Source organism: Giraffa tippelskirchi, chromosome 8 (genome assembly GCF_054371585.1).
Source record: "Giraffa tippelskirchi isolate mGirTip1 chromosome 8, T2T-mGirTip1v1.2.pri, whole genome shotgun sequence".
Lineage (NCBI taxonomy): Eukaryota > Metazoa > Chordata > Mammalia > Artiodactyla > Giraffidae > Giraffa > Giraffa tippelskirchi.
Window position 1 is genome coordinate 11,084,911 of NC_137282.1, and position 13,361 is coordinate 11,098,271.

Below are 13,361 nucleotides of genomic sequence, written 5' to 3' on the forward strand. Positions count from 1 at the left end.
CCTGTATAGCGCATTTTATTTCTATTATTACATCAACTCCACCTCAGATCATCAACCTTTAGATCCCAGAGGCTGAAGACCCCTGCTTTACAGCTATTATTGGTTAGCTTTTAACCACTGAACCTCTTAAGAGAGTTTCTTGTATTCCCAGTTGCTTCGTCACAGTCTCTCTGTGACCTTTACTTTTCTGCAAAAGTAGAACCTGTGTCCTTAAAGGCAAAGGAGAAATTGAATTCCCTGGCTCTTCTCTGTGGACCAGAACTGGCATAGTGCATCAGATTTGTTGTGCGCCCAACGTAACGTCCCGTCTCCAACACAGATTCCAAGCGAGGTGTGGGAAGGGCAGGCCGTGTTCCAGACCTTTCGTCTGAACATCAGCTGTAAACACAAATTCACTGTGGAACTTGGTTTTCAAAGGAAAACAAAGCTATGAATAGCATTGGATATTCATAATGTGTGGCCATGTCCCAGTTAGCTAATTTGTTTTTTGATTAGCTGCTCGCATTAACCACATCACCCGAAGTAACTCGGGCCTTCGCCTTCTGACCGTGGAAGCTTCGTGGTGGTCTGTCGTTAGGTAAGTCACCCCAAGTCACTTTCATTTCAAAGTGGCCAAATGACTCAGTCATTGAAGACAGACATGCCAGGCCCGAAAATTATGTGCCCCAAATCCAGCCTTTGTTAACGGGCATCTCCCCACTCCCCTTCCATAGTTAACATTTTTTGAGCGTGCGTGTGCCAGATGATTCATCCAAGCTGCTCGGGAAGCCGTCTCCGCTGGTGACAGTGCAGTGGATCCACCCTCTGCCCTCTCCTCGCCCAGTGAAAATGCACAATGTCAGTTCCATGGCACTGGCTCCAGCGCCCCGTGGCTTCCTGTATTTAGGTACCGTGCTCTTAGGCAAATTGCTCCCACGTGGAGCTTTACCTCTCTCGATTACATTTCTCCACCATTTCTATCTGCCTGTATCTCCCAGAGTGTAAACCCTAAAGAGTCCCCAGAACCCAGAACCCACAGAGCAGCCCCTCTGGCAGTGACCACCTTGCTCTGTGGCCCTTGCTTATCCAAGGAGACTGCATGGTAAGCTCTTCCCCAGCTGTAGCAGCCCAGGAACCCTGCTGTTTCTTTCTGCTTCTCTGAGATTCTCTCCTGGCAAAGGTGCCAAAAATTCACTTTCTTTGAACTTTTCATCAGTTCTGATGCTATAACCAGAGATTCTGAAATTTCCAATGGCACCAGCTCTCGAGTTTCTTTTTCCAACTTCAGGGGACAGAACTGTGTTCTGAGGTTCAGGCTAACCCCCTAAAAAAATAAGTACGTGGATTTTTACATTCTGGAGGAAAGCCAGGCTTCTCTCTCTCTTTTTTTTTTTTTTTTGCTGTTTTTATAGTTGATTTCCAAGCTGGCTCCAGCAGGCATCTAGCTCTCCCTCCCGCCTTGGTCTTTCCCCTCCTGGCTCCTGTTCAATGACTAACGCTCTCCAGAAGTATTTATGGACCCGGCTATCTACCGTGACCTTGTGATAGCACTAATCCCTGGCGTGAGGCTGCTGCAATGGGCCAGTCACAAGGGTGAGGGGATGGGAGAGGGGTGGACAGCGCGTCATCCTGGAGCAGCCCCTTTATTTATAGAACTGGCCTTTTCCTCTCCTTCCTAGAGTTGTCCGTTAGGGCAGCAGGTTGCCTTATCCTCAATACCCACTCCGGGAGATAGACGATAGCGCTGGGGAGAACCAGAGATCCAAGGGTGAAGGCCAGAGTTCTCAGGGTTGGGGCACCAAACGACTGCTCCTGCCACCTCTGTGGGACAGACTCAAGGAGGTCTGAGCTCCCAGGGCTGGCTGAACACTGAGCATTATTACAACTTGCACACTCACAGCCCCAAAGGAGCGGCCAGTGCTCCTGCCTGGGGACTGGGGCTCATGGGCTTCGGAGAGTGTGAATCAAGTTCCTGGGAAACTCTGGTAGCATCTGCTTGACCTGACAATTCCTTTGGGGTCTTGGAACAGTCAATGAGAAAACTGCTGTTAGGAGAGAAAAGAAAGATGGAAGGAGGCCTGACTTTGCAGGTGGTGGAGAATGGAATTGTCATTATCTGGATTAAGAAAAAAAGAGAGGAAAAAAAAACAACCCAGGCAGGACTTTGGGGAAGGAGTGAGAACGAAGGCCATATGACCAAGGCTGGAGGAGGACTCAAGCCGACAAGGCTTGTTGTAGTCTCATCAGTTTAGCAAGTGATTATCCGATGCCTCGGGTGACCGAGACAGCTTCCTGTGTTCAAGTTCTGCGCCAGCTCCACAGTAAATCACCTGAGGGCAGCAACCTTAGGGCACAGTGTAAATCCTGTGAGGTCTCATATGTGGATTACAAGTGATCATCATTAGCTTTAAAAAAGGTTTTTCGTAGATGATGATGTTGTTGATGATGATGCCTGGATAGTTTGGCAGGCAAGAACACTGTGCATTTTTACTTATTTTTTTAATTTTATTTTTTACTTATTCATTTATTTTTTACCTCGCTGCAGAGCATGCAGGATCCTAGCTCCCTGACCAGAGATCGAACCCATGCTCCCCTTCCCCCCATATTGGCAGCTCAGAGTCTTAACCACTGCACCACCAGGAAAGTCTTCCTTCTGTCTTTTTAAGTCTTTATCCTCCCTCTGCCCAGTGAGTACTGTGCACATAGCCGGCTTTCAAAATCATTTGCTAGATTTGTATTAAATAAATGGTGATTATTATAATTCCATATCTGCCACATGGACTTTTATCCTGCTTAGCAGACACTTTTTTTTTTTCTCTCTCTCTCTCCCTTAAACAGCAACAAACAAAAGAGAATCTTCTGAGGCTGGTGTTCAGTTTTCCCTTGGAGCCTCTCTCCATGCGAGACCACAGGGCGGTGGTCCTCAAACTTTAGCCTTGTGTTGGAACCCCCTGGGCGGGGGATGCTTGTGTTTCTGTTGAGTAGGTATGGGGTGAGGCTCAAAAACGTGCTTTTCTAGGGTTCTCAGAGTGACTGCTGCTGGTCTGGGGACCACACTTTGAGAACCACTGTCATAAAGGTGTGTTAGGAATGTCTCAGATTCTCTTCCCTGAAACTTGAGGACTGAAGAAAAATTCTAGGAAATTGTCCACAGATGCATGTGGGGAGAGACCTCTGTAGAATGTTGCGCCGGAAATCACTGCCCATCTCTGCATGAGGGTCAGTTTCTTGAGAGCTTAGAACTTGCCAAAGTGGGACAAAGGTGGCCGAGAAACCACTGGGGATCCCAGGCTGCTTTGCCTGCAGGCTCACCTCTCCACGAACCAATTCTCCTCACTCCAGCCAGTGTGATTCTCCAAATCAGAAATCCGACTGCCTCTGTCTCCTGCTTAAAAACCTTCAATGGTTTGCAAATAAGACCACCGGCAATGTTTGTTTAGATTCCACATCTATGTGTTAATGTGTGATGCTTATTTTTCTCTTTCTGACTTACTTCACTCTCTGTAACAGTCACTAGGTCCATCTAGTAGAAATAGCGACACAGACATAGAGAACAAACATGAATACCAAGGGGGGGGGCGGTGAATGAACTGGGAGATTGGAATTGACATATATACATTACTATGTATAAAATAGAAACTGATGAGAACCTACTGTATAGCGCAGGGAACTCGACTCAATGTTCTGCGGTGACCTTGTGAAAGTCGCTCAGTTGTGCCCGACTCTTTGTGAACCCACGGATTATACAGTCCGTGGAATTCTCCAGGTAAGAATATTGGAGTGGATAGCCTTTCCCTTCTCCAGGGGATCTTCCCAGCCCAGGGATCGAACCCAGGTCTCCCGCATTGCAGGCAGATTCTTTACCAACACAGCCATAAGGAAAGCCCTAAATGTGAAGGAAATCCAAAAAAGAGGTATGTGTATAGCTGATTTACTTTGCTGTACAGCAGAAACTAACACAGCACTATAAAGCAACTACACTCCAGTAAAAATTATTGAAAAAAAAGTGAAAGAAAAACAAAAAAACCTTCGATGGCTCCTCATTTCCTCTAGCATAAAAAGCCCAGACTGCAGCTTGGTGGGCAGCTCTTCACAATTTGACCCTTGCCTGTGCCTTCAACTTGGACGTGCCTGATTGCCATGGTCCCCAGAAATGACCTCTTTCACCCCATTCCTCTGCACAAGCTGAGTTCAGAGTGAACTTTCTTTTATTATTATTTTTTAAAATTGAAATACAGTTGATTTACAATATGGTGTTAATTACTGCTGTACAGCAAACTGATTCAGTGATACATCCATCATATTTTTTCCATTATGGCGTAACACAGAATATTGACTATAGTTCCCTGTGCTTCACCTTTGGACCTTGTTGCTTATCCACTCTCTATATAAAAGCTTACATCTGCTAGCCCCATCCTTCCCCAGAGTGAACTTTCTGGTCCCCTCTCCCCAGCACCCTACCTGCTGGGCTGTCCCCTGCTAGATTTCCCAGCAACGCTAGCCTCCTGTGTAGCCCCCTCCTCTGGGCACAGGTCCTTTGTTACAAGATGTACTTAATATTTTACTCTTTGACTCTCCCTACTAGGCTATGGAGAGACCAGGACTGATTTGTTTTTTGGTTTTTCTTTGATGTGGGTCAATTTTAAAGTCTTTATTGAAAGTGTTATGACATTGCTTCTGTTTCAGGTTTCAGTTTTTTGGCCATGAGGCATGTGGGATCTTATCTCGCTGACCAGGGATCGAACACACGCCCCCTGCACTGGTAGGTGAAGTCTTAACCACTGGACCACCAAGTAAGCCCCCAGGACTGGCCTTTGAGTCCCTAACACTTAGCACACCGCCTGAATCACAGAAGGCCCTTGGTGAAGGTTTGTTGAGTGAATGGAAGTTGCTGCGGCCTCAGGGGTAGCAGATCACACACAGACTTCAGTAATTACCTTGGAGACTTTTTGATACAAAACAGTGGAGGGGAAAAACTCCAACAAAACAAGGGGGAAGTCGGGGAGGGAAGTGCATTTGCAGGTAAAGATGAGGGGAGACCCAGATTGAGAGAGATGGGAGGACTTATCAGTGTTCCCTTTAAGTTCCCTGTAGTAAAATTAATTCCTCCAGACATTGTGGCTCAGACAGCAAAGCATCTACCTGCAATGCAGTAGACCAGGGTTCGATCCCTGGGTTGGAAAGATCCCTTGGAGAAGAGAATGGCTATGGACTCCAGGATTCTTGCCTGGAGAATTCCATGGACAAAGTAGCTTGGTGGGCTACAGTCCATGGGGTCACACAGATTCAGACACAACTGAGCGACTTTCACTTGCTTACCTAAGGCACAGGGACAAGTGCGGGAGGGGGGCGCGGGGAGTGGGGGTTCAGAAGCAAACAAATGAAGCTTTAGGCCCTGGTCTTAGAGGGGGAGGAAGTCAGAGGTTTTGCAGAAGGGGAAGTCGGAGCCTCCTGAAATTACTGCACCAGTTAGAAGGTCTCCCCAGGCCCTTAGCTCACGCCTCCCAGTTGTCAGGCTCCCCTTCTCTCAGGCTGGGTGACAGCATCTTCCTGATCCCCTTTTGATGTGATGACCTTAGATAGTGACAAGTTGCTTGCAGGTCTGGATTCTGTGCGGTGTCTGGGGACGTCAGGTGTTTCTTTCTGCACTTAGTACATGAAGCAACTTCATTCTGGGAGCTACTTTTATGCTTACAACCCATGGGGTCACGAAGAGTCGGACACAACTGTATGATTGAACTGAACTTTATACTTCTAAGGCTGACTTCTAGGCCATAGGACGAAGTTTATAAACTAGAACTAGACTAGGGACTTCCTTGGTGTCCCTGGTTAGGAATCTGCCTTCCAAAGCTCGGCTTCTCGGTGTGTGCCCTCTTCCTTCAGTCTTGTCTGACTCTTTGTGACTCTGTGGACTGTAGCCCGCCAGGCTCCTCTGTCCATGGGATTCTCCAGGCAAGAATACTGGAGTGGGTTGCCATGCCTCCTCCAGGGGATCTTCCCAACCCAGGGATCGAACCCACATCTCTTATGTCTCCTGCATTAGCAGGTGGGTTCTTTACCACTAGCGCCACCTGGGAAGCCCCCAAAACGGGGGACGCAGGTTTAATTCCTGGTCTGGGAACTCAGGTCTCACCCACAACTAAGTCTGCTGGCCACAACTAGAGAAACCCTTGAGCTGCAGTGAAGACCCAGGGTAGCCAAATAATAATAATAACAGAAAAATGAACAAGACCAGGAGGCCCGGTTCCCTTCTCTCCTCTGGTGCCCAGCTAGCTGCCTGCATCCAGGCAGCTGTATTTTCAACTTCCACCCCAGCTCAGGCCGCACCTGTGAAGAATGCCCACTCTGCTTTCCGTGAGACTCTTTCACACTGACCCCATGGCTGTTCTCCATTCCTACGACTGTGCCTTTGCAAACTGGGATCTACTTGGTGAGTTCTCTCTCTCATATCACTCTCTGTGAACTCCAATGGCCAGGAAAGTATGATAAACAAAAGAAGCCCCGGGGGAAGTTTCTCTAGCTCCAAACGTTTGATCTCAAAATCTGGCTGAATTTATTGGCTGAAACCACCATCGACAGGATGTCTCCAGCTGACCTCTCTGCCCTCAGCACCAGCCACCCTGTTCTGAACACGGAGCTTTTCAGGCTTCCTCTCTGCATCTGCAGAGATACCTCCCATGAGACGGGAGCCTCTGTTCTTCCTGGAACCAATGTAAACCCAAAGGAGCCTTAAAAAAAAAAACAACATTTAATAGTTGGAGAGACTCCCCCCTCCTTTTAACTTCTGAGCTCATTCCCTCTGGGAACAAGTGACATTTCGATTCTGGTGTGTAAGTTTTTCTTCTTTAGATTAGTTTTTGTGTAAACATTCCACGGCAAATTATTTTCACATTTGGAGCTTCTTTCAAGCGGCCAGTCAGACTGATTCCTCTTCTGTTCCCTTTGCTACCCGCAGCTCAACTCTCTCTCACGCACCCACTTCCCCATTTCTTGAACTCAAACTAATTCTATTGCTGGTGAAAATATTTCCCCCACTTTCTGGAATTTCCACATCTCAGGGTTATCTCCCCTGGGCCGCAGCCAAAGCTGCACCCACTAGGAGCAGTGAAGCCAGCCCAGGTCAGGAAGGAGAGGGACCATCACTGTTCATGCAGATACAGTCTGCGGAGGCCAGAGCTGCCCTCAGAAGGGGCCTTGGGACCCACAGGACAGGCTTAGCGTGAGAGGGAGGACAAGCCCCAGGACCATGCAAACGGGGAGCAGTTTTCTAATTATGAGACTGACTGGAGGCTGGCAGTCACAACCAGAAAAGCAGGCAAATCACATCCTCTTCTTCAGCCGCAAACACCATCGCTCTTCGTAAGAGGCCCACAAAGGTAACGTCTCCTCCAGTCTTGTTTTCCAACATCGCCGTTGAAAGTTTGGCCTAATTTGGTGAAATTTTCCCTCTACAGACTCTACCTCTCAGTTTCAGTTCAGTTCAGTCACTCAGTCGTGTCCACCTCTTTGCGACCCTGTGGACTCCAGCACGCCAGGCCTCCCTGCCCATCACCAACTCCAGCAGTTTGCTCAAACTCACGTCCATGAGTCAGTGATATCTCTCAGTTTATATATATGTGTATGAATATGAAGGCTTCCCTAGTGGCTCAGACAGTAAAGAATCTGCTTGCAATGCCGAAGACCTGGGTTTGACCCCTGGGTTGGGAAGATTCCCTGGAGGAGGGCATGGTAACCCGCTCCAGTATTCTTACTTGGAGAATTCCATGGACAGAAAAGCCTGGTGGGCTACAGTCCATGGGATCTCAAAGAGTCAGACATGACTAGGTGACTAACACACATACACACATATATATGTGTGTGTGTGTATATGTATATATAAAGCTGTACGGGATCCCATTCAAGGCATGCGGAATCTTCAATTTTCTTTGCGCCTTTCAGGGTCTTTATAGTTGCGTCACTTGGGATCTAGTTCCCTGACTAGGGCTCAAACCCAAGCACCCTGCATTGAGGGCAGAGTTTCAGCCACTGGACCAGCAGGAAAGCTCCATCTACCTCTTAGGGACTGGTCACAACTCCAGAGGGTGCCATTCACTCAGACTACAATACAATTATAAAATAGCAAGCCACTTCTTCTCAAATAAGACAGTATTATAAATCAACTATATTTCAATTAAACGAACAACCAACAAAACCCAAGCAACTTCTCTTTAAAACTTAGAGACATCATCTCTCCTTTTTCGTCTATACATTAGGTAAGCTGGTGAGTGGAAAGTATACCAGTCATTGGCAACAGTCCTGTCATAGTCACAGAGTCATCATGTGCCTTGGACACGTCCCCTGGTTGCCCACATCACACATCTGTAAAACAGGGAAAAGGGACTGGGTCAAAGCCAAGCGCTCTGCCCTCTGGCAATGATGTCTCCTGATCAGCAGAAAGTGAGATGTCTTTGATCGATAAGTTCCATGAAGGGGAATTTTTGCCTAGTCATTTTCTTCCAACATTACACTGGCATCTTAAGTTGTTCAGTCCGGTTCCAAATTCAGCACTCTCCTTGCAAGACTGTAGATTTTGAAGTTCAGTGAATCCAGACTCACCAGGTCAGTTTTCTTCCTTGATTTTCTGGGCTTGGATCTTTTCTGCACCATTAAAACCAGAAGTACTAATTTGAGGAGTTAACTGAGGTGGTCCTTTGACATTCAATAGCAGTAGTGGCCCCTCCCGGTCTCACTTTTGCAAACAAAAGGGGTGAGAAGGTTAACCAGATAACTTTGAAGGTTTAGGAAACTAAGCATTCCATTCTAAGTTTGGAGCGGTAGAGGCTGAATCATGGTTCCTCCTGGATTTTGTTCTCTATCAAATCACAACTGGGCCAACATTTTCTACCTAGGGTCAGAAGCCAGTACAGTGAGGACAGAGGAGAGACACTTACTGCCAATTCCAGAAGTGCTCTTTGATACCAACTCCAGGAAGGAGGCTCGGGAGACAAGTCTCTTTAGTTGACTGCACCCAACTAGCATTTGTCAGGAAATGGCAACCCACTCCAGTGTTCTAGCCTGGAGAATCCCAGGAACAGCGGAGTCCGGTGAGCTGCCGTCTATGGGGTCGCACAGAGTTGGGCACGACTGAAGCGACTTAGCAGCAGCAGCAGCAGGTTGTGCAGAGAGAGCTCGTAAACAATACTCCTGAACCTCGAGAATGATTATAATCTAACACATGTGTAGAATTAGAAAATTAAAACAGTGCTTCTGGATAAGTACATATCCAAGGGCATAATATTCTAAGTCAGTTCAGTTCACTTCAGTCCCTCAGTCATGTCCGACTCTTTGCGACCCCATGGACTGCAGCACGCCAGGCCTCCCTGTCCATCACCAACTCCCGGAGCTGGCTCAAACTCATGTCCATTGAGTCAGTGATGCCATCCAACCATCTCATCCTCTGTCGTCCCCTTCTCCTCCCTCCTTCAATCTTTCCCAGCATCAGGGTCTTTTCCAATGAGTCTGTTCCTCACGTCAGGTGGTCAAAGTATTGGAGTTTCAGCTTCAACATCAGTCCTTCCAATGAACACCTAGGACTGATTACCTTTAGGATGGACTGATTGGATCCCCTTGCAGTCCAAGGGACTCTCAAGAGTCTTCTCCAACACCACAGTTCAAAAGCATCAATACTTTGGCGCTCAGCTTTCTTTTTGGCCCATCTCTCACATCCATACACGACTACTGGAAAAATCATAGCTTTGACTAGACAGACCTTTGTTGGCAAAGTAATGTCTCTGCTTTTTAATATGCTGTCTAGGTTGGCCATAACTTTTCTTCCAAGGAGCAAGCGTCTTTTTATTTCATGGCTGCAGTCACCATCTGCAGTGATTTTGAAGTCCCCAAAAATAAAGTCTGACACTGTTTCCACTGTTTCCCCATCTATTTGCCATGAAATTATGGGACCAGATGCCATGATCTTAGTTTTCTGAATGTTGAGCTGTAAGCCAACTTTTACACTCTCTTCTTTCACTTTCATCAAGAGGCTCTTTAGTTCTACTTCACTTTCTGCCATAAGGGTGGTGTCATCTGCATAACTGAGGTTATTGATAATTTTCCCGGCAATCTTGATTCCAGCTTGCACTTCCTCCAGCCCAGCATTTCTCATGATGTACTCTGCATATAAGTTAAACAAGCAGGGTGACAATATACAGCCTAGACGTACTCCATTCCCTATTTGGAACCAGTCTGTTGTTCCATGTTCAGTTCTAATTCTTGCTTCGTGACCTGCATACAGATTTCTCAAGAGGCAGATCAGATAGTCTGGTATTCCCATCTCTTGAAGAATTTTCCACAGTTTGCTGTGATCCACACAGTCAAAGGCTTTGGCATAGTCAATAAAGCAGAAATAGATGTTTTTTTTTGGAACTCTCTTACTTTTTTGATGATTTAGTGCATGTTGGCAATTTGATCTCTGGTTCCTCTGCTTTTTCTAAATCCAGCTTGAATATCTGGAAGTTCACGGTTCACAAGCTGTTGAAGCCTGGCTTGGAGAATTTTGAGCATTACTTTGCTAGCATGTGAGATGAGTGCAATTATGCGGTAGTTTGAGCATTCTTTGGCATTGCTTTTCTTTGGGATTGGGATGAAAACTGACCTTTTCCAGCACTGTGGCCACTGCTGAGTTTTCCAAATTTGTTGGCCTATTGTGTGTAGCACTTTCATAGCATCATCTTTTAAGATTTGAAATAGCTCAACTGGAATTCCATCACCTCCACTAGCTTTGTTCGTAGTGATGCTTCCTAAGGCCCACTTGACTTTGCATTCCAGGATATCTGGCTCTAGGTGAGTGATCACACCATTGTGATTATCTGGGTCGTGAAGATCTTTTTTGTATAGTTCTTCTGTGTATTCTTGCCCCCTCTTCTTAATGTCTTGTGCTTCTGTTCGGTCCCTACCATTTCTGTCCTCTATTGAGCCCATCTTTGCATAAGTATTCCTTGGCATTGCCTTTCTTTGGGATTGGAATGAAAACTGACCTTTTCCAAGTAATCTCTTCCTAATGGATACTAAGAACAGTAAACTTTGAAAGTATTTTGAAAATATAGATAAGAGCATATTTGTGGTCATCTTTCAATATAGAGATTTTTTTTTTTAACTCCTTTGCAGGAATCCCTCTGAAGGAGGGAATTGTTTTTGTTTAGGAAAATACCTTGAAGAGACATTTAGGTTTTAAAAGATGGGACACAGCCTGAAAAGACAGAGCCAATGGAAGCATTATTGAATCATTGTGCATAATAAAGAGGAAGGAATGTGGTCGTTTTGTTTGTTATTGTTGTTGGAAATAGGTAGAGCAAGAGGTGGAATGGTGGTGTGTGGTCTGTGCAAATGGCTTAAGTAGGGACTCCAGAGCTGGCTCACTGACCCTCCTGTTTATGAAACTCACCGTGATGCGCTTAGTAATAAAGTAACTTTAGATGTAAGAGAATTGGTACTTGGCTTCCACCTCTACCCAACTCCCATGCTCAACCAGGATTGGGCTAAGATTCTTTCAATTGTGGTAAAATATATGTAACATAGCATTTATTATTTTAACCATTTTTTTAAAAGATTTTTTTGATGGGACTATTTTTAAAATCTTTATTGATTTGTTACAGCTTTGCTTCTGTTTTGTGTTTTGGTTTTTAGGCCATAAGGCATGTGGAATTTTAGCTCCCCAACCAGGCATTCACACCCCTTCCTTGGAAGGCAAAGTCTTCACTACTGGACCACCTGGGAAGTCCTCATTGTAACCATTTTAAAGTGTGCAGTTCACTAGTGTTGAGCACTTCCACGTTGGGCTGGGCTCAGGTTCTTATTTTCTCCGGGGGAAGGGGTGACACAACCTCAGAAGACAGAAGGACACTTTCATCTCCTGTGTTCTCCCTGCCCGTCTCCCTGGTACCATCTTACTAGAAAGTTCCTGAGGTTGCCGCTTCCATCCTGGAGAACGAGCTAACCCCAGGATGGGCGATTGACCCCATCCACAGGTAAGCCAGGGTGATCAGTCGCTGCTGAGTGGATGGTACCCAGTCATAGGATGGAATCAGAGGACACAGCTTGACCTTGGGAACCACGGCCAATGGGTGGGACAAGCTCACCCCAGTCATTTCATTGGTTAATGAATTTAGATGTAAGAGAATGGTACTTGGCTTCATCCTCTGCCCAACTCCCATTCTCAACCAGTCTTGGGGTAAGGCTCTCCTTTATAAATTGTGGTGAAAGATATGTAGCATAGCATTTACTATTTAAACATTTTTTAAAAGATTTTTTTGATGGGACCATTTTAAGAATCTTTATTGAATTTGTTACAGCCTTGCTTCTTGCTTCTGTATTCCTGGATCCTGTATCCAAATCCTGCATTTGAGGGACTGAAAATTTTAGATTCTGTGTATCTCCTATGGAGGGGTTTACTGTGTATATAAATGCATGGGTATATCTAGCACGTACACACTCAGTAGGTACCAGGCATGTCTAACATTTGTATTTAATGTGGGGACCCAAGGACGAAAGAGCAGATAAAACCAAGGAGGGTCTTGGAATGCAGGAATGGGAAAACCAAACCCTTACCATCCTTCCCTCCCCCATGTTGTAACTATTAAGGGATTTCAGGTCCTCCTGAGCAGTATAACCTGTCTCCCCTCCTACCCCACAGGGAGAAGGTATTTGCCTTACTCTTCCCCCCAGCCAGTATATGTGCCTCATCCAATCAGCAAATGACCCGCAAGACCCCTATCCCACCCCTTGTACTCTGGATATAAAAGTGGACCAAGGACCCCTGTTCAACGTCTGTTCTCCCTTGAGCTGACCCGCTGTTCTAACAGTGTCTCCAACTCTAATAAACTTTATTTCCCTCTCATTCTGTCTCATGTCTGGAAATTCTTTTCCAACCCACACACAGACCACTACATTTAAGTTATTTCATTCCTGTGATGTTAACTTGCTCTACAGCCACAGGATTTCTATGTCATTATTATTGTATCACTACTACTACTTTGGTGAAGATTTCTTTAAAAATATTTTAAAGAGGACTTCCCTGGTGGTCCAATGGTTAAGACTCTCTGCTTCCACTGCATGGGTTCAGTCCCTACTTGGGGAATTAAGATCCCACATGGGGTGAAATGTGGGACCTCCTCCAAAAAAAGATGCTAAGGTACATATCTGAGTCACTGCAACTACAGAGACATAGCAACAGTCATTAGATTTAAAGAATAAGAATTCACTGGAGGAGGGACTGGTGGTTGCCAAGGAGCAGGGGGAAGGCGGAGGGATGGAGTGGGAAGTTGGGGTTAGCAGATATAAGCTGTTATATATAGAATAGATTAACAATGAGGTCCTACTGTATAGCACAGGAAACTATATGCAATATT

General features: G+C 45.9%; 1 long non-coding RNA gene across 1 annotated transcript in view; it reads left to right on the top strand.

The window, feature by feature from the left end:
• LOC145518885 (uncharacterized) overlaps positions 1–12,850 on the top strand; it is a 39,350-nt gene extending 26,500 nt beyond the window's left edge. Inside the window, exons 3-5 of the long non-coding RNA XR_014063413.1 lie at positions 4,666–4,741; positions 11,641–11,981; positions 12,647–12,850. This is a non-coding gene — a long non-coding RNA (uncharacterized LOC145518885). The remainder of the gene's footprint in view (positions 1–4,665; positions 4,742–11,640; positions 11,982–12,646) is intronic.
• The last annotated feature ends 511 nt before the right edge of the window (positions 12,851–13,361 follow it).